Below are 23491 nucleotides of genomic sequence, written 5' to 3'. Positions count from 1 at the left end.
GTCTTTTCCTTCATCATATGTAGGTCGGTTCAGCTGGGTACAGTTTTCTTCATTTAAACTTAAGATATGGCATCTAAGCAAATGCAAATTTCATGTTCACTAATATGCTAATGTTGTTCCCTAATATATCAATAACTTCCCTAATATATCAGTATTGTTCCTTAATATGTCAATGTGCTGGAACAGATTCATTATTTCAGAACAAGCATTATAGCAGAACTGACTGTACTCTCATTCAAGGCTAACAGTTCCAACTGAGAGTAGAAAAAAAGTAGGTTCTATATATGAGTCTACCCTCTGTGCCTGTGTGATAGAGTTTGGAGAAGCCATGGGACTGGCTTGGGAATCATCCCTGGGGACCAGTGTGGACTCAGGTCCCAAAGGGCTCAGAGACTCGAGTGGATAGTGTCACCTCCAGCAGCTTCAGCTGGTTCCTGTTTCAACAGGAGACTGAATGGGAAGAGGAAGTTCTCAATCCTGGCGACACATTAACCACCGGGGAGCCTCAAGCCCGCTGAAGCCCAGGCTTCCAATAGACCAGTTAAATGAGACTCTTGGGGGGGGGGGGGCTCAGGGGTCTGTACTCTTAACAAGTATGTGAATTTTGTACACACCCACATTTTAGAATCACTGGTATAAACCAATGGTTCTCTAACTTGGCCATACATTAGAATCACTGGGGGACTTTAAAAATAATGCAGGTACCTGGGTCCCATCTGAGAGGTGAGGTTGGTCTGGGGTGTGGCTAAGGCATCCTGAGTTGTTAAATCTCTCCAGGTGATTCCGATTTCTGAAGGTCGGCTCACACGGCTGCAATTCTGACTGTACCTTGGAACCACACAGGGTGCTTTAAAACTGCTGACTCCACAAATTAGACATAGAACTACCACAGGACCCCGCAATTCCACTTTTGGGCATATATATATACCCCAAAGAATTGAAAGCAGGAACTCAAACAGATATTTGCACACCACGTTCATAGCGGCATTATTCACAATAGCCAACAGGTAAAAACGATCCCAATGCCCGCTGACAGATGACGAGATAAAGTGTGGTACACATATGATGGACTACTATAAAGTCTTAAAAAGGAAGGAAATCCTGGCACATGCTTCATCGTACATGAACCTGAAAGATGTTATGCTAAGTGAAATAAGCCAGTCACAAAAGCACATATACTGTGTGATTCCACTGAGATGAGGTCCTTAGAGTAGCCAAATTCGGAGAGACAGAAAGTGGAATAGAGGTTGCCGGGGGCTGGAGGAGGGAGGATGGGGAGCTACGATTCTGTAGGTTCAGAATTTCTATTTGGGATGATGAGAAATTTCTGGAGATGGATGATCGTGAGGGTAACACAGCAATGTGAATGTCCTTAATGCCACTAAACTGGACACTTAAAAAGGTTAAAATGGTGAATTTCATGCCCTGTATATTTTACCACAATCAGAAAATAAAATTACAGAGAAAAAACCAACATCACTGCTACCTGAGCCTAACTCCCGGAAATTCAGTTCGGTAGGTCAGGTGGAGCTGGGGTAGTGCGTTTTATGGCCCAGGTACTTTGAAGCGAGTGGTCCTCAGGCCATGCTTTGAGAGACGCCGGTCTAAAGGATTCCCTCCAGCTCAGAAGCCCCGTGATTCTCTTAGAGGAAGAGGGCTGGTAGGAAATTCAGAGGGCTGTGGATAACTGGCTTTTGATTACTGAGGCTAACTTGCGTCGAGGGCTCTGAGGGGTAACAGGAAGAGCACAATCAATGCGGGCCTCAATACTCCTGCCAAACGCTGTTAATTGAGATAATGAGACCAGAGGGAGAAGGGTCGGCAGCCCTCTCCTCTGAGTGGAATTCATTTAGCTTTAATCCCAGCCGTCAGCAGAGTGGGTTCCCTTTCTTGACTTGGTTGCCAGCGCAGCAGAGCCGTGGGCCTCACCTTGGGTGAGTTACAGGCCGTGGTGTCTCCATGGGCAACGGGGAAACCTGCACGCAGGGGCACCTCTGCTTCCTGGGCAACACGGTTAGCCTGCAAATCCCGCTGGCTGGGGCCGGGGCTTCTCCTGGGCTAAGTTAAATGCTTGATCCTTAACAAATAATACTCATAATGGGCTCTTTGAGAGGATCCGGGATTCTGAGCTTGGCCGCAAGGCTGGAGAGAGAATGTTTCTCCTGGCAGGTGGTAGCTCACATCCGGCAGGCGGTCGGAGTGCTGGGCATGGAGGACCGCTGTCTGAGCAAAACAGTTCATTCATTTCCAAATGGGTGCTGGGGAGGGTTTCTCCAAGGGTCACATAGTAATAAAAATCCTGGACTGACACCTTATTTTTGATAAAGGAGGCAAGAATACACAATGGAGAAAAGACAGCCTCTTCAATAAGTGGTGCTGGGAAAACTGGACAGCTACATGTAAAAGAATGAAATTAGAACACTCCCTACCACCATACACAAAAATAAACTCAAAATGGATTAAAGACCTAACTGTAAGGCCAGACACTATAAAACTCTTAGAGGAAAACATAGGCAGAACACTCTATGACATACATCACAGCAAGATCCTTTTTGACCCACCTCTTAGAGAAATGGAAATAAAAGCAAAAATAAACAAATGGGACCTAATCAAACTTAAAAACTTTTGCACAGCAAAGGAAACCATAAACAAGACTAAAAGACAAGCCTCAGAATGGGAGAAAATATTTGCAAATGAAGCAACTGACAAAGGATTAATCTCCAAAATTTACAAGCAGCTCAATATCAAAAAAACAAACAACCCAATCCAAAAATGGGCAGAAGACCTAAATAGACATTTCTCCAAAGAAGATATACAGATTGCCAACAAACACATGAAAGGATGCTCAACATCAGTAATCATTAGAGAAATGCAAATCAAAACTACAATGAGATATCATCTCACACCGGTCAGAATGGCCATCATCAAAAAATCTACAAACAATAAATGGAGAGATTAACCAAGATGGCGGAGTAGAAGGACGTGCTCTCACTCCCTCTTGCGAGAGCACCAGAATCACAACTGGCTGCTGGACAATCATTGACAGGAAGACCCTGGACTTCACCAAGGAGGACACCCCACGTCCAAGGACAGAGGAGAAGCCACAGTGAGACGGTAGGAGGGGCTCAATCAGAGTAAAATCAAATCCCATAACTGCTGGGTGGGTGACTCACAGACTGGCGAACACTTATACCACAGAAGTCCACCCACTGGAGTGAAGGTTCTGAGCCCCACCTCAGGCTTCCCAACCTGGGGGTCCGGCAAAGGGAGGAGGAATTCCTAGAGAATCAGACTTTGAAGTCTAGTGGGAATTGATTGCAGGACTGTGACAGGACTGGGGGAAACAGAGACCCCACTCTTGGAGGGCACACACAAAGTAATGTGTGCATCGGGACCCAGGGGAAGGAGCAGTGACCCTGGGGGAGACTGAACCAGACGTACCTGCTGGTGTTGGGGGGTCTCCTGCAGAGGCGAGTGGTGGCTCTGTTTCACCGTGGGGATAAGGACACTGGCAGCAGAGGTCCTGGGAAGTTCTCCTTGGCGTGAGCCCTCCCAGAGTCTGCCATTAACCCCACCAAAGAGCACGGGTAGGCTCCAGTGTTGGGTTGCCTCAGGCAAAACAACCAACAGGGAGGGAACCCAGCCCCACCCATCAACAGTCAAGTGGATTAAGGTTTTACTGGGCTCTGATCGCCACAGCAACAGGGAGGGAACCCAGCTCCACCCATCAACAGTCAAGTGGATTAAGGTTTTACTGAGCTCTGACCGCCACAGCAACAGTCAGCTCTACCCACCACCAGAGCCTCCCATCAAGCCTCTTAGATAGCCTCAACCACCAGAGGGCAGACAACAGAAGCAAGAAAAACTACAATCCTGCAGCCTGTGGACCAAAAACCACAGTTACAGAAAGACAGAGAAGATGAAAAGGCAGAGGGCTATGTACCAGATGAAGGAACAAGAAAAAACCCCAGAAAAACAACTAAATGAAGTGGAGATAGGCAACCTTCCAGAAAAAGAATTCAGAATAATGATAGTGAAGATGATCCAGGACCTCGGAATAAGAATGGAGGCAAAGATTGAGAAGATGCAAGAAATGATTAACAAAGACCTAGAAGAATTAAAGAACAAACAAACAGAGATGACCAATACAATAACTGAAATGAAAACTACACTAGAAGGAATCAATAGCAGAATAACTGAGGCAGAAGAACGGATAAGTGACCTGGAAGACAGAATGGTGGAATTCACTGCTGCGGAACAGACTAAAGAAAAAAGAATAAAAAGAAATGAAGACAGCCTAAGAGACCTCTGGGACAACATTAAACGCAACAACATTCGCATTATAGGGGTCCCAGAAGGAGAAGAGAGAGAGAAAGGACCAGAGAAAATATTTGAAGAGATTATAATCGAAAACTTCCCTAACATGGGAAAGGAAATAGCCACCCAAGTCCAGGAAGCGCAGAGAGTCCCATACAGAATAAACCCAAGGAGAAACACGCCGAGACACATAGTAATCAAAGTGGCAAAAATTAAAGACAAAGAAAAATTATTGAAAGCAGCAAGGGAAAAACGACAAATAACATACAAGGGAACCCCCATAAGGTTAACAGCTGATTTCTCAGCAGAAACTCTGCAAGCCAGAAGGGAGTGGCATGAAATACTTAAAGTGATGAAAGGGAAGAACCTACAACCAAGATTACTCTACCCAGCAAGGATCTCATTTAGATTTGATGGAGAAATCAAAAGCTTTACAGACAAGCAAAAGCTAAGAGAATTCAGCACCACCAAACCAGCTCTACAACAAATGCTAAAGGAACTTCTCTAAGTGGGAAACACAAGAGAAGAAAAGGACCTACAAAAACAAACCCAAAACAATTAAGAAAATGGTCATAGGAACATACATATCGATAATTACCTTAAACGTGAATGGATTAAATGCCCCAACCAAAAGACATAGACTGGCTGAATGGATACAAAAACAAGACCCATATATATGCTGTCTACAAGAGACCCACTTCAGACCTAGGGACACATACAGACTGAAAGTGAGGGGATGGAAAAAGATATTCCATGCAAATGGAAATCAAAAGAAAGCTGGAGTAGCTATACTCATATCAGATAAAATAGACTTTAAAATAAAGAATGTTACAAGAGACAAGGAAGGACACTACATAATGATCCAGGGATCAATCCAAGAAGAAGATATAACAATTATAAATATATATGCACCCAACATAGGAGCACCTCAATACATAAGGCAACTGCTAACAGCTATAAAAGAGGAAATCGACAGTAACACAATAATAGTGGGGGACTTTAACACCTCACTTACACCAATGGACAGATCATCCAAAATGAAAATAAATAAGGAAACAGAAGCTTTAAATGACACAATAGACCAGATAGATTTAATTGATATATATAGGACATTCCATCCAAAAACGGCAGATTACACGTTCTTCTCAAGTGCACACGGAACATTCTCCAGGATAGATCACATCTTGGGTCACAAATCAAGCCTCAGTAAATTTAAGAAAATTGAAATCATATCAAGCATCTTTTCTGACCACAACGCTATGAGATTAGAAATGAATTACAGGGAAAAAAACGTAAAAAAGACAAACACATGGAGGCTAAACAATACGTTACTAAATAACCAAGAGATCACTGAAGAAATCAAACAGGAAATAAAAAAATACCTAGAGACAAATGACAATGAAAACACGACGACCCAAAACCTATGGGATGCAGCAAAAGCGGTTCTAAGAGGGAAGTTTATAGCTATACAAGCCTACCTAAAGAAACAAGAAAAATCTCAAGTAAACAATCTAACTTTACACCTAAAGAAACTAGAGAAAGAAGAACAAACAAAACCCAAAGTTAGCAGAAGGAAAGAAATCATAAAGATCAGAGCAGAAATAAATGAAATAGAAACAAAGAAAACAATAGCAAAGATCAATAAAACTAAAAGTTGGTTCTTTGAGAAGATAAACAAAATTGATAAGCCATTAGCCAGACTCATCAAGAAAAAGAGGGAGAGGACTCAAATCAATAAAATCAGAAATGAAAAAGGAGAAGTTACAACAGACACCGCAGAAATACAAAACATCCTAAGAGACTACTACAAGCAACTTTATGCCAATAAAATGGACAACCTGGAAGAAATGGACAAATTCTTAGAAAGGTATAACCTTCCAAGACTGAACCAGGAAGAAACAGAAAATATCAACAGACCAATCACAAGTAATGAAATTGAAACTGTGATTAAAAATCTTCCAACAAACAAAAGTCCAGGACCAGATGGCTTCACAGGTGAATTCTATCAAACATTTAGAGAAGAGCTAACACCCATCCTTCTCAAACTCTTCCAAAAAATTGCAGAGGAAGGAACTCTCCCAAACTCATTCTATGAGGCCACCATCACCCTGATACCAAAACCAGACAAAGACACTACAAAAAAAGAAAATTACAGACCAATATCACTGATGAATATAGATGCAAAAATCCTCAACAAAATACTAGCAAACAGAATCCAACAACACATTAAAAGAATCATACACCACGATCAAGTGGGATTTATCCCAGGGATGCAAGGATTCTTCAATATACGCAAATCAATCAATGTGATACACCATATTAACAAATTGAAGAATAAAAACCATATGATCATCTCAATAGATGCAGAAAAAGCTTTTGACAAAATTCAACACCCATTTATGATAAAAACTCTCCAGAAAGTGGGCATAGAGGGAACCTACCTCAACATAATAAAGGCCATATATGACAAACCCACAGCAAACATCATTCTCAATGGTGAAAAACTGAAAGCATTTCCTCTAAGATCAGGAACGAGACAAGGATGTCCACTCTCACCACTATTATTCAACATAGTTCTGGAAGTCCTAGCCACGGCAATCAGAGAAGAAAAAGAAATAAAAGGAATACAAATTGGAAAAGAAGAAGTAAAACTGTCACTGTTTGCGGATGACATGATACTATACATAGAGAATCCTAAAACTGCCACCAGAAAACTGCTAGAGCTAATTAATGAATATGGTAAAGTTGCAGGTTACAAAATTAATGCACAGAAATCTCTTGCATTCCTATACACTAATGATGAAAAATCTGAAAGAGAAATTATGGAAACACTCCCATTTACCATTGCAACAAAAAGAATAAAATACCTAGGAATAAACCTACCTAGGGAGACAAAAGACCTGTATGCAGAAAACTATAAGGCACTGATGAAAGAAATTAAAGATGATACCAACAGATGGAGAGATATACCATGTTCTTGGATTGGAAGAATCAACATTGTGAAAATGAGTATACTACCCAAAGCAATCTACAGATTCAATGCAATCCCTATCAAATTACCAATGGCATTTTTTACGGAGCTAGAACAAATCATCTTAAAATTTGTATGGAGACACAAAAGACCCCGAATAGCCAAAGCAGTCTTGAGGCAAAAAAATGGAGCTGGAGGAATCAGACTCCCTGACTTCAGACTATACTACAAAGCTACAGTAATCAAGACAATATGGTACTGGCACAAAAACAGAAACATAGATCAATGGAACAAGATAGAAAGCCCAGAGATTAACCCACGCACCTATGGTCAACTAATCTATGACAAAGGAGGCAAAGATATACAATGGAGAAAAGACAGTCTCTTCAATAAGTGGTGCTGGGAAAACTGGACAGCCACATGTAAAAGAATGAAATTAGAATACTCCCTAACACCATACACAAAAATAAACTCAAAATGGATTAGAGACCTAAATATAAGACTGGACACTATAAAACTCTTAGAGGAAAACATAGGAAGAACACTCTTTGACATAAATCACAGCAAGATCTTTTTCGATCCACCTCCTAGAGTAATGGAAATAAAAACAAAAATAAACAAGTGGGACCTAATGAAACTTCAAAGCTTTTGCACAGCAAAGGAAACCATAAACAAGACGAAAAGACAACCCTCAGAATGGGAGAAAATATTTGCAAATGAATCAACGGACAAAGGATTAATCTCCAAAATATATAAACAGCTCATTCAGCTCAATATCAAAGAAACAAACACCCCAATCCAAAAATGGGCAGAAGACCTAAATAGACATTTCTCCAAAGAAGACATACAGACGGCCACGAAGCACATGAAAAGATGCTCAACATCACTAATTATTAGAGAAATGCAAATCAAAACTACAATGAGGTATCACCTCACTCCTGTTAGAATGGGCATCATCAGAAAATCTACAAACAACAAATGCTGGAGAGGGTGTGGAGAAAAGGGAACCCTCTTGCACTGTTGGTGGGAATGTAAATTGATACAGCCACTATGGAGAACAATATGGAGGTTCCTTAAAAAACTAAAAATAGAATTACCATATGACCCAGCAATCCCACTACTGGGCATATACCCAGAGAAAACCGTAATTCAAAAAGACACGTGCACCCGAATGTTCATTGCAGCACTATTTACAATAGCCAGGTCATGGAAGCAACCTAAATGCCCATCAACAGACGAATGGATAAAGAAGTTGTGGTACATATATACGATGGAATATTATTCAGCCATAAAAAGGAACGAAATTGAGTCATTTGTTGAGAAGTGGATGGATCTAGAGACTGTCATACAGAGTGAAGTAAGTCAGAAAGAGAAAAACAAATATCGTATGTTAATGCATGTATGTGGAACGTAGAAAAATGGTACAGATGAGCCAGTTTGCAGGGCAGAAGTTGAGACACAGATGTAGAGAATGGACATATGGACACCAAGGGGGGAAAACTGCGATGAGGTGGGGATGGTGATGTGCTGAATTGGGCGATTGGGATTGACATGTATACACTGATGTGTATAAAACTGATGCCTAATAAGAACCTGCAGTATAAAAAAACAAACAAAACAACTAAAAAAAAAAAAAAAAAAAAAAAACAATAAATGTTGGAGAGGGTGTGGAGAAAAGCGAACCCTCTTGCAACCCTCTGTTGGTGGGAATGTAAGTTGATATAGCCACTATGGAGAACAGTATGGAGGTTCCTTAAAATCTAAAAATAGAACTACCATACGACCCAGCAATCCCACTACTGGGCATATACCCTGAGAAAACCATAATTCAAAAAAGAGTCATGTACCACAATGTTCATTGCAGCTCTATTTACAATAGCCAGGACATGGAAGCAACCTAAGTGTCCATCGACAGAGAATGGATAAAGAAGATGTGGCACATATACACAATGGAATATTACTCAGCCATAAAAAGAAACTAAATTGAGTTATTTGTAGTGAGGTGGATGGACCTAGAGACTGTCATACAAAGGGAAGTAAGTCAAAAAGAGAAAAATAGGGCTTCCCTGGTGGCGCAGTGGTTGAGAATCTGCCTGCTAATGCGGAGGACACGGGTTCGAGCCCTGGTCTGGGAGGATCCCACATGCCGCAGAGCAACTGGGCCCATGAGCCACAACTGCTGAGCCTGCGTGTCTGGAGCCTGTGTTCCGCAGCAAGAGAGGCCACGATAGTGAGAGGCCCGCGCACCGCGATGAAGAGTGGCCCCCGCTCGCCACATCTAGAGAGAGCCCTCGCGCAGAAACGAAGACCCAACACAGCCAAAAATAAATAAATAAATAAATAAATAAATAAATTTTTTAAAAAAAGAGAAAAATAAATACTGTATGCTAACACATATATATGGAATCTAAAAAAAAAAAAAGGTTCTGATGAACCTAGGGGCAGGACAGGAATAAAGACGCAGATGTAGAGAATGGACTTGAGGACAAGGGGAGGGGGAAGGGTAAGCCGGGACGAAGTAAGAGAGTGGCATGGACATATATACACTATCAAATGTAAAATAGATAGCTAGTGGGAAGCAGCCACATAGCACAGGGAGATCAGCTTGGTGTTTTGTGACCAACTAGAGGAGTGGGATAGGGAGGGTGGGAGGGAGATGCAAGAGGGAGGAGATATGAGGATATATGTAAATGTATAGCTGAATCACTTTCTTGTACAGCAGAAACTAACACACCATTGTAAAGCAATTATACTCCAATAAAGATGTTAAAAAAAAAAAAATCCTGGACTGAGTCCACATGTGAATACGTTCAAGGTCAGCCTTGGAAAAAGGCTCAAGGCCAGTGGACACGGGGACCCTCCCAGGGCAAACGTGTTCTCCAGATGCAGAATACAGCATCCCATCGGGACAAGCCAGCAAACGGGAACTCTGAAGGCTGCAATGTCGCCGGGGCCATGGTCCTTCCAGCCCAGCATTCCGCCTCTGACAACAGTTCCAATAAAACCCATGGGTGACTGCAGTGCCTTGAACTCAGAGTTTGCTCCCCAGATACAAGTCCAGCTTCCTCCACAAACCACCATGACTTTGAGGCTCTCCTGGGTGTCCTCTTTTTCATTCAACACCACCTCTTTTCGTGGTGACCAGCTGCTGTACTGAGAATCTGTGCTTGTCCTAGAGTAACTCTTCCCAGGCCGAGCCTCCCACTCTGTGCTGGTCACTGCTGGACGCTGGGGAGTCCCTACCTGCAAGGGTCTCAAGGTTTCTAGAAAGACTCTAGAGCAGGGATGCCCCAAGTGATGTCCCCGACAAGCAGCATCAGCACCACTTGGGGCCCCACCTCCTCCTGAATCAGAAGCTCTGGGGCTGGCGCCTGGCAGGCTGTTTTATCAAGCGCTCTGGGTGATTCTGATGCACACTCAACATCTGAGAACCACTGGGCTCACTTCTGGAGGGAGGAAATAAATATAACCTAATAACTACAATACCGCACAGTGGGCATCTTCGCCTACATGCTCGTCCCCACAGAGCTCTGAGCTTCCCCCTTCCCTCATCCTCCCAGTCTTTGGGAGGTATCATTGTCTCCCCATCTATACACTCGAGAAAACTAAGGCCCAGAGCAGTTAAGTAACTTCCTTAAGAGCACACAGCTCTGTCTACCCTCTAAGCCTAGCGTCTCTGGCGTGGCTGCACAAGTGGGTCAGTACAGGGGTACTGCTGTAGCCCACCTCTTGGTCATCGTCTGCTGATCTTGTGGTCACTTGCCCTGGGTCACAAAGGGTATGAGCCCTGGCTCCCAGGGGAAGGTGAGCCTCTCAGCCCCTCGCCCCTTTCAGCTCCGCGTGAAGGCCCACCCTAGCCCGAGATGGTCCCTTTGAAATGCTGAGTTCTCTCCCACTCTCTCAGCACAACCTTCCTCCTTCCAGGTCTCTTGGGCCCTTCCTTCCACTACACTGACTCTCTGACGGCCCCGTAATTCCCCTTGAACCTTCCGTGACCTTTAAATGCATCCGCCTCTTTACACCTCCCCATGGTTCTAGACTCCACAGACCTTCTCTTCAAACCCTCTTTCAACACCTCCAACTCGGATGCCTCCTTGCTCTGCTATCCCATCTGTCTATACCAGCCACCTGCCCTCTGCGCGCCTACACCTGGTGGCTGTTGCTCTGTCAGGAAAAACCGCCTTGGTGCCCACACTTAATGTGCAGAATCCAATCGTGCTGTCACCCTCTCTCCTACCCCTAAGGAGTGATTCCAAACCTTCACCAGCTTTCTCTCACCCATCCTGCCTGGCCTTGGCCCTCTCAGAAGATGTTGACCTTGCTTCCTACTTCTAGGAGAGAAGGAAGGTCTGGCTCTTGACGTGGCACATGCCGCAGCCATCCAGTGACTCTCTGTGTCCGCCAGCAAGGCCCACAGGAGGGCTTGTGGCCCGTCCTGGGGCCAGTGCCCTGCGGAGCCACTGGGAGGTGAGCTCCAGGGTCTAGAGTGTGTGGTGGGACTGAGGCAGCTCAGGCTGGTCCGGCCAGAGAGGGCAGCTTGTTGGTGCACACCTGGGTGCAAAAGGCACTCCACGGCCAGACCTGGCAGTCCATTCATGCAAAAAAAAAAAAAAAGAAAGCGTGCTCCCCACCCACCCTTCTCCTCAGACCCATCACACGCCCGAGGGGAGACAGTCATCAGCAGCTTCCATGAGCATCACAGATTCACACAGCAGGGCAAAGCCTGACGACTCTGTAGGGGTATTTGGTTCTCCAGAGAGGAAGCAGACAATTAGCACACTGGGTCTCTGTGCACTGGTGCGACCTCAGGAGAACGGTTTACTGATTTGCTGGTGCCCGGGGGTCTCATTAGGGTTTGTTTGCATCTCTCCGTGTGCATGATGCTTCGATACAAAGCTTGTCTAGTGAGTCTAGCCCAGCGAGAAACTTCCCTTTCATGTGTCGGGGTGGAAGGGGATATAACAAGAAACTCAGTCAAATGCCTTGCTGAGTTCCCTGGGCTGCTGGAAGCTGGTAACCCTGTCAGGATGGAAATGAGCTGAGTCTGATACGACTTGCTGTTCCAGAACCTATGCTGACCTGCCGGGGTTCCCGCCACCTTTCCTCAGAGCTGCAGACCCTGGGCCAGATCTCTTCTAGGAATTTGTCCACAACTGCTGTCAAGCTCACTGGTTTGTAGTTATTTTGTAAATATCTGTTGAATGAATGAAATTGCCACATCCTGCCTCTGGGTCCTCCTCCCTCTTCACGGCCCGCAGGGCCAGCTGCCAGGGTGCTGAGGGCTCATCTGCACTCTGGATCCCTCGGATGGGCTGCTTTGAGGCGGGGGAAAGCCTGGAGCTCTTCAGAGCAGCTGCAGCTTGCCTGCTTTCTCCCCTCCTACCTGGGGGTGGTTATCTGTGCTTATGATCCCATCAGCTTCTGAGAGGGGGCTTGCCCCTTCCTTCTTCCTCCTCATCTGGACATACCTTGAAATATCCTCTTGGGCATCTGTAGCATTTCCTCCAAATTCAGAGCATTTGGGGCTATAGCCTTTCTGATCAAACACTGCACCATATTCATCTTTGGTTGTGGACCCTTATTTCCATCTTCAGTACATATGAAACTCTAACAAGGTGGGTGAAGTCAGACCAGCTTCCTTAATCCCCCACTGGAAGAAGCCTCAAGTACATCAATGCAGATGGTGGCTAATTCTGTGAAGTTCATCTCAGGACACCACCACCAGCATCGATTCCGCTCACTTCCAATTGTTTGTGCTGCTCAGCTCCACAGCCCCTGCCTCCTGTCTGGGCTGCTGCAGTGCCCACCCCCTCCAGCTGATCGCCCACAGCAAGCCTGACCCCGACACCTGCATCTCTCGCTCAGCTAAGTGAGGGGGCTTGTAGAGCATGGCTCTGACCAGAAATCTTCACTAGCTCCTCCTGCCCACAATGACCCAACTCTTCAGGGCATAAAACTGCACTGTGGATGATAATCTATTCCTGGAATGGCTGATTAGAGAGGTCCCTTAGCGCCTGAACCCTCCCATCGGACAGAGGGGAAACTCCATCCAATCTACCTTCCGGCTTATCTAGTCTTGCCTGGGCTCCAGGGATAACTCACCTTCTCCCAACGTGAAACTGGAGCCCAGAGATCCAATTTCTCTGCTTATGCTGATCCTGGGCTTGGAATGCTTGTTCCCATCTCATCTGCTTACCCAACTCCAACTCACCCCTCACAGGCTACCCCAGAAGCCAACTCTTTCGTGAAACGGTTCTCATATTCCTACAGGCACTTTATCTCCCTCCCTTGTTCTGTGTCCATTTTCACGATGGCATTTTCATCACATCTTGTCTCCTCCAGATTGTCCATCTCCTGAGGGTAAGGACCCAGTTTTGCTCATGCGGTACCCCTGAGGCACACAGCACAACTGAAGCGCCCGGTGATATGTTCCCCGTTAACATTTTGAAGGAGAGTGCTTGTCATCAGGAGTACTTACGTCCAGTCCTAACAGAAGGGGCTTCTAGTATGTTCTTATTCTAGAGGCACGGGGTCCCTGATTGTTTAAAGTCTTCAGTTTCTGAGACAATGGGACCTCCTAGCAGCGATGATGGTCGTCAGTGTTTTTCTGGTGAATCGAGAGAAAGGGCTTTTGTTTTCCTAAGGGAGAACAGGAAAGCTAATTAGGAGGGAGAAACAGAAAATATTACGTAGATGTTCTTCTGTGCCACACAGTGATTTTCTCTGTAGGGGTATTTAAAACTTTAGGTGTGTCTCTGATTAAGGGGAATTTTAATTGAAAGAGATCAAGACCCTTTGGTAAATCGAGGCATTTGGAACATCAGAGCTGAAGAGACCTGGAGAAATCTCATGCCCAGCCTCTGGGCCAATTAGTCAGGGGGGCTTTCTTCCTTGTCCCTCCAGGGAGGGAACTCCATACTTTCATAATCCACTCCATCTTTATTGTCACAGTGGTGGTGAGGAAGCACCTCCCTTGGACCCAGATGTCCCTTTCATGACGTTTCTGTGGTCATTTAGTTACTGGGGACCCACACACAGGATGAGGACAATCCACCGTCTTCTCCACAGGGAGCAGAGAGCTTGTGGGTTTCTAGGGAAAAAGCTAGGTTTGCCATCAGGGTTTGACATTTCTAAGCAGTATGATTAAGTAAACTGTGGTTGAGCTAGGAGACACTGGATAATTATTGGGTCTCAGATTTAGGATGAGATGGGCCCTGAAAGTTAAGAATGACATATAGTACTTTTCACCATTTTATTGAACTCTGGCTCAGAGGTTAAGCATGTGCCTGTCACATATCCATCACATTGTGGAGCTAGGATTTGAATCCAGTTGTGAGCTTAGTTGTCATTTTGATCTTCAAAAGAAAAAAAATCAAAATTGTGGACACTGCAGAATAGATACAGAACCTCCAAGGATGATTTGCCTATGAATCACCCAGAGATCTTGCTGAAATGCACATTGTGATTCAGCAGGTCTGGGGAAAGACCCGAGATTCGGCATTTCTAACAAACCTCCAGGTAATACTGATGCTGCTGGTTCAGTGACCATGATTTGTGCGGTAGGGACTTAAGAGAGCTGTTATGGGCCTCACTGCTCACTACTCAGGCTGCCTCATCTCCCAGGAATAAAGTATGACCAGGAAGCTGCATGATCACTTTTGAGAAGGGGACCATACATTCGCCCCCAATTCTTCTTAGTCCTGAAGCCTGAAGCATTGGATGGTGCTCGAGGAGGGTTATTTGAGGCTTCTGAGGCAGGGGAGCTGGGCAGGTCACATCGTTTTACTTGGAGCTAAGGAAAAAGGAGAGCTTGGGTACCACTTCTCAGGCTCCCGGACAGGCGCCTCTCCTGGAGACCAGCAGGGGGCGCACAAAGGGCGGAGACCAAGGCAAGAGCCCTCCAAGGGCCTCTGGAAAGTCTGGGCTGAGGGGTGTGGAAGCCACCAGGGGCTCTGAACTGAGCCCCGCTGAGAAGTTCCTATTGCTCGCTTACATTTAGAAAGCACGCAAGTGCTCCTGGCAGGCTGGCACAGGGAGAGGAGATCACGACTGAATTTCAAAACAGGACTGTGATATCTTTTCTTCCTTGGCATGCACCTTAGAAGGAATTACCCACCCCTTCCCCCATCCCCATGCACCCTTTGAGGCTCTGAATCTGTTGGGCAGTGTACACAATTTTGATTTTTAGGAAAGGTCAAAATGACAACTAAGTTTGTAGCTGGATTCAAATCCTAGCCCCACAATTTAATAGATGTGTGACCTTGAGGAAGTGCTTAACCTCTCTGAGTGCCAGCTTAAATCACCTACAGATCGCAACAATAATAGTTTCTACTTCCCTGGGGAAGCATCCACAGAGGCTTTTGAGGACCCTCCAGATTCCGAATGAAGAGCCCCGTTATTGATGTATCATCCTCTAATATTTCTTGCTTGCTTAAGTAGACAGACATCATTTATCCAACTGCACCTCACCAGAAATGTATTCCTTTTGGAAACCACTGAAGGGGAACAGTGAGAGAAGGAAACGGAATTATTTCTCAATACGCTGGGGAGATTTGGTGTTTCTCCTTTCTGCAGTCATGGGAAATTATGTAAAAGTTTCCCCTGTTGTCTTTAATATCTTCAGGTGGCAGTCCCCCCAAACCAAAACAAAAACAGCACCATCCAGAGGCATGACAGTCTGAAGGCAGGATGTTAAAGACCCAAATGGTTCAGGTACAAAAATGGCTTCTCTTCTGTCTGCACATTATAAACTCTTTAGCACACAGTTTTAAAGCATCTGATTGAAAGAAATAATTCCATCCGAGCGGTTATTAAAAACTAACAACTAGCGTGACGCATCTAAAAATCCTTGGGAACAGATAGCTCACCAAGGAATTGAACATCTCTGTCTTCAGCTTCAGGCAGCACCAATATCCTCAATTAGAAAATTAACATCTGAGACTCTGACAGCCCCCCGAATGCAACTCAGCTAAACCCCGTGTGTTCAGGGGTAAAGTAAATTGCCAGGAAAGATGGGCAGCTGCGAGGTCAGGAGCCCGAGCAGACGGAGAGCTGGGAAGTCTGATATTGCCTCCCCTGAAAGTAATGACACAGGCAACCCGCTAAGAGCGGCAAAAATCATTTGGATTGTGATGTAAATTGGAAGCAGCTGGGGGGAGGCATGGGCAAGAGAAACCTTATTAAACTATGATCCGTTAGACACAGGGAATGGAAATGTGAAGAGATTACAAAACACTTGAGAACCGTCCTGGGAGGGATCTGCAGTCTGTGCTGGGTTAACAAGAGCATCAAGAGAAACCTCCCTAGGCTGGTAAAATCAAGTCCGCTCTGCGGCTGAGGGAGACACCCCCTGGTGAGAGGTGAGGGAAGGGAGAGGGAGGGAGTCAGGCCAGGAGGAGGGGGTCCTGCATCTCCAGGCCTGCCGGCTGCAGAGGAGGAAGGATGATTTCACTGGCGGTGCCCCAGGGACTGTAAGCAGGGCAGGCAGGGCTGGGAAACACGCCCCTGCTGGAAGCACGCATTCCTGCTACGTGCCCAGCGTCCAGGGCCCCCAGGGAGGTGCGTGGAATGTGGAATCTGCCCTGGGCAGGCTGCCCGGGGTGGCTGTGCTCCATTCTGAATGGGGGAGGGGTCAGCAAGAAACTTGGCTCCTCAGCGCTGTGGGTGGTCCCTTCCAAGATGCATGAGATATGGCAAAATCTCTGGGCTGGGAGAGGGGAAACCTGGGTTCTAGCCCTCCTTCAGCCATCACCTGGGCATCCTTGACAAGTTAAACTTCCCTTGTCCTGTTTCTGTACGTGTATGATGGCAAGTTTGAACTGGAAGCATTTTCACAGCCTATAAACCCTAAAGTTATCTAATGAGACTTGCTGAGTATCATGACAGCAATCACAGACCAGGACACAATCACAACCCGCCCCCCACTTTCAGCAAATTTGCAAATCTGTTATAGATATTCTTGAAAATATCTATGGAAAACAATGGTATTGATGTACCAATAAAATGGATAAATAAAATGGATCCACATATATCCTAGCCTCGAATAGCAACTTTTTCCCGCCTAGGAATTTACTCTCAGAGGGAACTGCTTCTTTGGCTAGATAATCTTTTGAGAGTAGAAAACTTTTCCCCCTCTTTGTATTTCCACCTTCCGCTGCCCACCTCCACCCTCTAGAAGTCTCCTCATGTCATTGCCCCAGGCCAGGTATGTAACAGGACTGATTCCAGTTTGCAGGATCTTCTGGCTTTCATTTCCCAAACAGGGACTTATGTCCAGGACACAGAGGCTTTTCCAGGAGGTCCTGAGAGGAGTGAAGTTGGAGGGGCAAAACAGTGAGGTTTGGAAGAAACAGGAAAGGAAGAGAGGTCTGGGGGCCCCAGGAGGACAGGACTTTGGCAAGTCCCCAGAGTTTGGCCGTGTGGTCCAGAAGCAGCAGAGACTGCCAGGGAGGCAGGGTCAGGAGCATGCTCAGTGGTAACCTGAATGGACCAGACTGGTGAGTAGGATCACCCTAAGCCCTGCCCCGAGGTCTTGGCACTGCGTAAGATCCAGAAATTATGACACCACCCTGGGGTGGTTTCTATTCTTGCCAGCCTGGTGAGACAAAGGGTGCAAACGGATATTAAGTTGATCTCTAGAAAATAAAAGGAGAGGCAGTTATTTCTTACGCACCTCAGCGTCTTATTGATTCATACTTGCAATCCTTTTGTGTGTTGAGAAAGAATGTAAAGTTAGCCTTGGGGCTTTCTAGAACCAGTTAAGTCTCGGACCACGTTGAGGCAGAACCTCAGAACACAGAAAATCAGGGCTGAAAGTGGTTTTCAATCTTGCCTTCATTATGGCCAAGTTCAAATGCTGGCTCAGTTGTCCTGTCTACAGAATGGAGTGGTTATGAGGATTAAATGAGATGATACATGTAGCTCATATTTCTGGGTCCCTTGCAGTGTCTTGCACATGGTAGATTATTCGTTGACTATTAAATTATTTATTGACTAGTAAATCATTTATTGATTATTAAAGCTAGACTAACCTACTATGAATAGACAGATAGATAGATTAGTAACGGGTTTGGTGACCTTGGATAAGTCATGCTGTCAGCAGCGCAAGGACTAAGAATCGTGCAGTAGTGTCGGGACCGTGAACATTCATCTAGAGTAAAGCACGAGCTGCTCATCTTGAATCAGTGCAGTGGTTTAAGCGCGTGGACCCTGAAGCCAGACACATCCAGCTGGAACCCTGGCTCTCCATTCGCCGCTGTGTCATTGGGTGGACTCCCTGGGCCTCATTTCTGTCATTGGAAAAATGAGAATAATAACAATACCCACCCCATAGGGACTCAGAACAGAGTCCGGCTCAGTGTAAATGCTGTTTTTGCGTTTGCTGTTATTGCTGGTGTCATGAATTTGTGCACAGTCAAGGAGAAAACATCTGGTCCCCACCGTTATGAAGCAAAGTCAAGTATGGGGCACTTGAGACAAGTTTACGGCATGCCAGGGAGGTGAGAACCAGGTGTTTCCAGGTTGCAATACCCTCTTGTTGGATCTGGCAATACCATGACTTTGGAGATTACCCCAAATCAGAGTTCTCTGGGACAACTGTGGGGAAGGGAGGGGAGGAAGGTTAAATGAAATACAATCAATGTGAAGCGGGGAATTTATGTATTTTCCTTAGCATAAATGGGCTCCTTCCCTCCTGCATTCAACTGTGGTTAAATCTCTTACAAAACAAACAAAACTATCTTCTCTTGACATGACCACTCCTCCCTCCCTGCTGAGAGAAAATCTATCCTTTTGTGGGCAAATTCCTCAGACATGAGGTCTGAAGACTCCACCCAATGATCCCACTGCCCAATAACCTAGCCTCTTCTGACCCCAAGAGACCTGGCTTTCTTGTGGGAGCTCCCCTCTCGAATTTGGCCTCCTTCTCATCTATTCTTGCCTGAATCTCTCTGTTCTTCTTTTTGGCACACACAGCTTTGGCCGCCCATCTCTTCTTGAACTATCTCCTCCCTTGGCTTCCTTGATTTTCTTCTCTCGTTCTGTCATTCTGTTTTCCATCAGTTCCTCTCTCCCGCCCCCTGCCCCTAGAATGTAGGTTTTCCCCTAGACCTTGTTCTCGGCTTAGCTTCTTCTGGCAGTGATCACATTTGCTTTCACATGCTGGACCATCCCTACTACACTCCCACCATCTCCCCCTAACCCTGACCTGAATCGTATTCAAAGTGCTGATTAAAGGACATCCCCACTTGGGTGTCCTGCAATAACTTCAGATGCAATAATGCCCCAAAGTGACTTAACAATATTTTGGTCTTTGAAAATCCTCCAGAAAACAGAAACATTTTTGCACAGTGCTCAGAAGGATGTGGGTGGACCTCTCCCTGGGCCAGGGACCCAACTCTCGTGTGAATCAATTTCCCCCTGCCTCACAGGTTATGAGCCAACCTTCTCCTTTACTCTATATTACTCATCACCAAATCTTACTTGTTTTCCTTTCAGATGTCCCTAGTGTTGTCCTTCCTTTTACATTTTCATCACCCAGGTTCAGCCTTCCATCCAATGTATGTTTATTGGGCACTCTCTCCCAGGAAGGCTGTAAGCTGATAGGGCTTCATCAAGGATGAATCCAGTCCCAGTGATCAGGGAGCTAACAGTCAGGGCTGGGGCGGGGTGGGGCGCAGCCACAAGAGGGAGGGATGCTGTGAGAGGGTGTGCTGGCAGGGCAGCGGGGCACGAAGGAGGACGTGCAAACCCAGCCTGAGGGACCTCTACTCCCAGGGGATATAGACACTGAGCACTGAGCCCTGTGGATGGGGAGGGGTAAGCTCGGGACAGCAGTGGGCATTCCCGGCAGAGGCTGTCAAACAACACCGTCAAGGGAGAGGAGGAGCCCAGGCATGGGAATACACTGTGGGTTCAAGGTGGGAGCTGGTGGGAGGTGAGCCTGGAGAAGACACCCTGGGGCTGGATCAAGAAGGTCCTCGAAGTCTGTTCTGAGGCAGAGGGGGCTGCTAAGTGTTTTGAGTACTGCCACCACATTAAACGCGAATTCCTCCACCAAACTTATCCAATCTTTAAATTCCCAATAATAGTGCTTAACCCGCAAGTAGGTGAGGTGCTTCACAGTGCCCAAGTCTGGCTGAATTTCAATCAAGAATCATTTACCAAATGCTGCCTGCTATGTGCCAGACACCAACGCCGGCTCAGAGGACCGCGACCTGAGTGAGACACAGCCCCGCCTCTGTAGGTGGGGCAAAGACCCCTCAACCCAACTGGGCAACACAGGGTGTACGCACTTCAGTAGAGGTGCAGGCGAGGTGCAGCGGAGGGCAAAGGAGGAACGCCCCCAACTCTGCCTGAAGACTGGGGAAGGGGCCAGCCAGGGAAGTCTTCCTTGGAGAAGGTGCTATTTGAGGTGCTTCCTAAAAAACAGAGGATTCCCGGGACTTCCCTGGTGGCCCTGTGGTTAAGACTCCACGCTTCTAATGCAGAGGACACGGGTTTGATCCCTGGTCGGGGAGCTAAGATCCCACATGCCGCATGGCCAAAAAAACCCAAAAAACAAGAACAAAAAAAACCAAACCCAGAGGATTCCCCAGCAGAGAGAATTCTGGGCACAGGAGAGCAAGCGTAGGGAGAGAGAGGCATGCAGAAGAGGCCTAGTCAGAGCGCCATGGGCAGTCAGTGTGGTATGGGCAAGGGGTGGACCGACAGTGGCAGGAGGCGGGGCTGGGGAGGAAGGCAGGGAATTGGGACTGCATGGGGGAGGGGCAGCGAGTGCCTTTGCTTAGTCTGAGCTTCATATTATCCTTGGGCTTTCTGCCCTCTGCCTTGCCTGGTGCCTGACTGTTGTTTCTATAACAAATGCAGCTGAAGACCAAGTAGCTCCCGAAGCCCTCTCTGCCTTTTCCAGCCCACATGGGCTGTCTTCTTTGAACCAGCAGATGACAACACCTAATTTCACTTACTTGCTCTCTAATTGTTACGCAGGTGCTGGTTTTCTCTCCTCCCCTGAACCTGGAAGCTTCTGAAGGGCAGGAACAATGCCTCAAACCTGAGTTGGTCCCATAAAGCTGAGCACAGTGTGGGTCGTGGCCCCCATATGGGGGAGGGCGCTGCAAGACCAGTGCTGGGAATTCCTGAAGTTTGAGACCTGACTGAAGATTTGAATCTGCTTTCTGCATTCTTCTCCACGAAACAAAAAAGGGAAGCAAACACATGTGGATTCAGTAACTGTACATTCCAGTGTTTTCTTGCTCTCCAAGTCTATGAGCATGAATAGACAAACAGGCCTATTTTGATTTCAACACTCAGCAACGCCAAACTTCCGGATGTGGAGAAATCAACAAAGAAGGCTCTGGGACACAACTTCCTCAGAAGTCTTGCCTCCTCAGAAACAAACCCAGAAAGCTGGCAGGGATGGCTCTTCATTCAGACAACAGAATCTAAAGGCTTCTTGCTCTGCTCAGAGCTATAATACCCAAGGGGATGATCCTGTGATGTCATTTAGGATGGAAGTACCGGTCGGGTTGATATGCATGGTGTGGGCATAGGGATTGTTAAAATATGCTGGGCAGTTAGCTTTGGCCTGGGCCCCTCCTCTGGGAACCCCCCTGGAATGTCTCCACAATCCGGCAACTCAGGGATCAGCACTGAGCACCACAGACCTTCTCCCAGGGCCCTGTCCCAGGGTTCCCTTTCAGACTGGCTGTGCCCGGCACAACCGGAAGTTGCTGGCCACTGTCTTCTGTCCACAAGAACAAGGGTGAAGTGAGTCAGAGGGTCCAGGAGATCTTGGACAGATTTGTCAGTGCTCAGCCTGGCTGAGTAAATGCAGGGAAAAGTGATCGAACAACAGACGTTTGGCAAAGGCCTGGCTGCTCCCCAGGGCAGCTCTCCAGCATCAGCGTGGAATCACTATCGCCCTCGTCCAGGCACTGAGCAAGAGGGTACATCCCAGATACACCTGACAGCCAAACAGGGCGCGGTATTGATTGGGTCACTGCTCGACAAGAGTGCCTACCTGAAGGACACTGGGGTTACTTGCTTGTTTGTGGGTCCCGGTGCTGGATAGGTGTTCCAAACACTAAGTGACTACATAGCTAACCCACTGCAAGGGAAAGCCTCCGCCACCAATTCCCACCCAACATGGCCTCAGCAGACTTCCTGGGATAGCACCCCTCACCCCCAAGACAATCAACTAACCCCCTTCCTTACCCCTTAAAAAATGTCGTTCCAGCTGTGGTTTTCCAGGAGCACTGCCACTGTGCTCTTATTTTCATAGGCAGATTTTTTTTTTTGAACATAAAAGTCAACAATATTTACCTTGGAGGCTTTGCCAGGCTGCTCTACCTGGTGTTATGGGGGCGGAGAGGCGGAGGTTCAAAGCCTTTTGTTGAGCGGCTCAGTAACTTTCTCGGATTTCCATGGCTCTGCTGAAGGCGGCTGTCTCCCTTTTGCAAGGAAGATAGTGAAGCCACCTGCCCCTTCCCAGGGTGGGAACGAAAGTGAAAGTGAGAAAGTCTGATAGCACTGTTCCACGGTGGAGATGCAAGTGACTTCTTCACAGCCAAGGTTTCCCGAGTCCCGCCGGCAAGGTATCTACGTGCTCCCCCTTTGCCCCCACCCCCGGGGCCCCGAGGAGCCAAGAGCGCGGTCCTGGGAATGGATCCAGGGAATGGGCGCCAGGGGCGCAGGAGGAGAGCTGGAAACAGCCCAGGACGCCCCTGGAGGGGAAGAGGCGCCCGATGGCCACAAGTGGCCCGATCCCCGCCCCCCACCCCTGGGGACTCCGGGTCCCCGCCCTGCCCCTCCTCTCTTGCACCGCAAGGCGCTCACCTCTGGGGAAGTCTCCCGGCGCCGCGCGCCAAGTCTCGCTCCTCCCAGCCGCAGAAGCGGCGCCCCAGGCAGGGCCCCAGAAGACCCCGCCGGCCCCGCCCCCGGACAGGCCCCGCCCTCGTCCCAGCCCCGCCCTCGTCCCAGCCCCGCCCCGCAGCCCAGGTAACCTCTGCGTTCTCTCTGGCAAGTGGACCTCCTGCTCCAGCCCTGACGCTCCTCAGATGCGCCCCGGAGACCCTGCGGCTGCGGGGACCGTCGAAAGGGTCCGTTTGACGAGGAAGAATATAGGGCACCCATGGATTTGGGAGTCGGGAGGGAGGGACGCGGGTGCTGGGTGAGTGGGGCGACCTGGATCCCAGGGGGAGGGAC

General features: G+C 47.2%; 1 protein-coding gene across 4 annotated transcripts in view; it reads right to left on the bottom strand.

Moving 5' to 3' along the window:
• Nucleotides 1–23213, bottom strand: part of TLR5 (toll like receptor 5) — a 29603-nt gene extending 6390 nt beyond the window's left edge. Inside the window, exons 1-4 of one of the 4 annotated variants that reach the window (XM_057534225.1) lie at nt 23123–23213; nt 22610–22770; nt 21253–21469; nt 13767–13927 (exon numbers count right to left, since the gene is read on the bottom strand). The gene's annotated coding sequence lies outside the window, so the exon portion shown is untranslated. The remainder of the gene's footprint in view (nt 1–13766; nt 13928–21252; nt 21470–22609; nt 22771–23122) is intronic. The other 3 variants (XM_007172033.2, XM_007172034.2, XM_007172036.2) reach the window with 3 other exon arrangements.
• Between the last annotated feature and the right edge of the window lie 278 nt (nt 23214–23491).

Source organism: Balaenoptera acutorostrata, chromosome 1 (assembly GCF_949987535.1).
Source record: "Balaenoptera acutorostrata chromosome 1, mBalAcu1.1, whole genome shotgun sequence".
Taxonomy (NCBI): domain Eukaryota; kingdom Metazoa; phylum Chordata; class Mammalia; order Artiodactyla; family Balaenopteridae; genus Balaenoptera; species Balaenoptera acutorostrata.
This window is presented reverse-complemented; position numbering and strand designations above follow the sequence as displayed.